This window comes from Physeter macrocephalus, chromosome 6 (genome assembly GCF_002837175.3).
Source record: "Physeter macrocephalus isolate SW-GA chromosome 6, ASM283717v5, whole genome shotgun sequence".
Classification (NCBI taxonomy): Eukaryota; Metazoa; Chordata; class Mammalia; order Artiodactyla; family Physeteridae; genus Physeter; species Physeter macrocephalus.
In genome coordinates, this window is record NC_041219.1 from 53,057,292 (window position 1) to 53,061,081 (window position 3,790).

Consider the following 3,790-nt stretch of genomic DNA (forward strand, 5'->3'; position numbering starts at 1 on the left):
CACGAACCCGTGTCCCCTGCATCGGCAGGCGGACTCTCAACCACTGCGCCACCAGGGGAGCCCCCCATATCTTTCATTTTTTTCATCACAATGATAATTTTTCTTATAACCACCTTTTCTTTAAATGGGATTGCCAAATACTCCGATTTAGTAGATGAACATTTGTGCCTGGCTTTTAACTGTTATAAACATGCTATATTACATAGCCTTGGACATCAAAGATTGCACAGCTTAGTGAATCATACTCTTAAATTTCTGCAAGTGTAGTCACTCCGTCAGAAGAAATGCCCACTTAAGATTCAAAAAATAAATTTCCAGGCCGCTCACCCCAGGGGTTGCTCCATTTCACGCATGACCATCAGTGTCCGAGGGGGTCTGTTTGCCTCACCTCGCTCTGGCCAGGGTGCTGGAGGGCAGATGCCCTTGGGACCCTCAGTCCTGGGCCCCACTGCAGAGTGTGTGCAGTTGCCATGGCAAATGCTGTGACATCCACAGAGCACGCGACCTGTGTGAGAAGGGGCCGTGGACCGAGCCGTCATGGGGTGCTTCCTGAGCCAGTGCCCTTATATTACAGAGCCCAGTAAGAGGGTGAGTGAGGGAAGGACGGGCCCCCCCCCCGAAGTTGCAGGTAGGAAGGTGGGTGTCTGGGGTTTGACGCCCTGGAGAAGAGGCTAGGGGTTGCAGAACAGAAGGTCCCATGTGGTTCAGAGACGTGATTTATTTGAGCTGCAAAGTCCAAAGTCTTATTAGCCCCTGAGTGTTAAATTTTGGTTCGTCCCCAACATCTAAAATGAGACTTCATGTTGAAACCCAGTTTGTAGCTTTTAGAAAGCATCTAAGACACTGATCAGCTAGAGGGAAAACAGGGCCCCAGCCTGCCTGGTGGCTCTTGACACAGAGGCTGGTTGTCACTCTGCATCTGTGGGGCTTGCTTGGCCTACCTGCTCACCTTCTTTCCCTGCTCGTCTCCGGCATGCACAGCCATTCGAGGAATCCTGTGGCCGCAGCACAACAGGAGTAGGAGCCTAGTAGGCCTTGTAGGCTGGGTGGCGAGTTTGGGGGTGTGATCCTGAGGGCAGGGAGGGCGGGGGACCAGGAAGGAGCGAGTGAGTAGATCAGGCCTGAGGGCAGAGGCGAGCCGATCATGAAGGCCTGTTAGGGGGTGAAGGTGATGACCTGGTGCCTCCTGCCTGACAGGCTGTCTCTCCAGCCTTACTGCGCACATTTGTGGTTTGCAGACTTGAATTTCCTGTTACATACTTAGGCCGTGTCTTCCATGGGTGTGTTGGTTGATGATCAAGCCCAAGAAACGCCCATTTAAAATTTGTGGGGCAGGTGTCGCATACCTGCCTTCTGTGTGACGGTGGGGACGGGGGCCAGGCTGCGGTTGAAGGTCTGAATAGCTAGAGTCGGCTCATACCATCTATGGAGTAGAGCTTCCCTTACCTGTTGGCATGTGGTGTCTGTTTGACACTTTACCAGGTTTTTGACACATGAGATTCCACTCGGCTGTTCCTGGCTGTACCTGCCAGTCTCTTTTGGCTCTGATACCATTGCTCTTAACTAATCCTGCTTGTTAGTTCTTCCAGAAAATGATATAATCTTGTCATATTCCATAAGGAATCTCCTTATTTTGATTAAAGTCCTTATGTTGTGGGACTCCCCTGGTGGCACAGTGGTTAAGAATCCGCCTGCCAATGCAGGGGACACGGGTTGGAGCCCTGGTCTAGGAAGATCCCACATGCCGCGGAGCAGCTAAGCCTGTGTGCCACAACTACTGAGCCTGTGCTCTAGAGCCTGCGAGCCACAACTACTGAGCCCGTGTGCCACAACTACTGAAGCCTGCAGGCCTAGAGCCCGTGCTCCGCCACTAGAGAAGCCACTGCAATGAGAAGCCCGCGCACCGCAACGAAGCCTCGACGAAGCCAAAAATAAATAAATAAATATATTTAAAAAAAAAAAAAAGTCTTGATGTTGCTCAGTAAAGAGTTGTAGCTTTGTTCATGTAGGTCAGATCCGTTCCTGGGTTACTTTAACTGGTGTTGCTGCTAAGAGTTGAGTGATACACACCGTACAAGTACTTCCAAGTGTAGAGTATGATATATTCCTAACATATTCCTGTGTTTGTATCTCGAATCTGCCCCGTTTATTGACCTTGATTTCTTAAAGTTGATTCTCTTGATGTTCTAGGTTATCATCCCCCTTCCTTTTCGTGTTTGTGCTTCTGCCTGTTTCATGCTGTATTCGTCATCTACTGCTATGTAACAAATTACCCTAAAACTTAGCAGCTTTAAACATCAGTTTCTGTGGGTCAGGACTCTGTTGCGCCGGCCATGCTGCTGGGACCGTGGCCACCCCGGGCCCGCCCTCGGGAGGGCTGTATGTTTGTTTCCTGTGGCCGCTTAGCACAGTTCACAGGCCGAAGAGCTAAAACTGCATTTGGTATCGGTCGGTTTTGTGGGTCTACACGTGGCTTGTCGGGGGCCCCGCTCGGCGTGTCTGGAGGCCTAGCTGGGGAGGGACACAGGGTCCTTCAGGCTGCTGGCAGAGTCGCCCTGGCAGCTGTAGGACCCAGGTCTTTGTTTCCATGCGGCCCTCTCGGCCCGGCTGTGTCTCCTCTTGTGACCTGGCGCACTTGCGGGAGTGCCCTCGCCTGCCCAGTTTTGTGACCAGGAGTGAACCCCAGATGGGCTGCGCCCCACTCGGGAGAGCCCACCATGCAAGGCTGTGAACACCGGGGGGGCCTGTTGCACATGCTTTTGTTTGTTAATAGTGACTGTATTCTCCAGAGGAAAACTGCATATTGGTGGTGAGGCTTATGCTTGCATCTAATCACTTGTACTTAGTTATTAACAACATATCGTAAGTTCTCTGTTTTGGTAGGCTTTTGGACAAGAACCAGTTGATTTTTGGATAGTCACATGTGATCCTATATAAATGAATTATCAACAAGAGGTTTTGATTTTCCCTTTTGTTTCAGTAAATGGCTATAACTAGCTTGTTCCTGGTTTAATTTTCTCCCATATTTACCATTAGCCTCCACTATAAATGTACTTACATTGATAATATCCCCTATAAAAAAACAATTAGTTTGAAAATAATGGGTGTTCTACAGGATATTCTTAGCTTCCATGCAGGCTTCTCCCATCACTCATCTACTTTCACTTTGGTATGTTTCATTTCCTCAGTCTTCTTGTGAGGCTATGAAGAAGAGGTAGAGGGAGATCCCCTCAAAGGCTAACCGGGTCCTGTTTTACAGGGAAGGAAACATCCAGAGACTTAGGTAGCCAGTTAGAAGATGAATAATCCCTACAAAGAATTGAGAGATCAGGAGTCCAGATCTTCATCCCTCATAGAATCTGAAGTTTGAGTCTCTAACTCTGACTCTTTGTTTTCTGTCGTCTTTACATAAAATTAATGATTTTAGCAGTATAAAAAAATAAATTCTGGGCTTCCCTGGTGGCGCAGTGGTTAAGAATCCACCTGCCAATGCAGGGGACACGGGTTCAATCCCTGGTCGGGCAAGATTCCCCCATGCCGTGGAGCACCTAAGCCCACGTGCTACAGTTACTGAGCCTGCGCTCTAGAGCCTGCGAGCCACAACTACTGAGCCCACGTGCCACAGCTACTGAAACCTGTGTGCCTAGAGCGCGTGCTCCGCAACAAGAGAAGCCACCGCAATGAGAAGCCGGAGCACCGCAACGAAGAGTAGCCCCCGCTCCCCGCAACTAGAGAAAGTCCACGTGCAGCAACAAAGACCCAACGCAGCCAAAAATAAATAAATTTTAAA

At 49.6% G+C, this 3,790-nt stretch overlaps 1 protein-coding gene and 1 pseudogene across 1 annotated transcript in view; one reads left to right on the plus strand and one right to left on the minus strand.

Annotated features, from left to right (window-relative positions):
* Window positions 1–985, minus strand: part of LOC102990864 (heterogeneous nuclear ribonucleoprotein A1-like) — a 3,247-nt pseudogene extending 2,262 nt beyond the window's left edge.
* Window positions 1–3,790, plus strand: part of CECR2 (CECR2 histone acetyl-lysine reader) — a 70,447-nt gene that overhangs the window by 2,903 nt on the left and 63,754 nt on the right. The gene's annotated exons all lie outside the window — the stretch shown is intronic.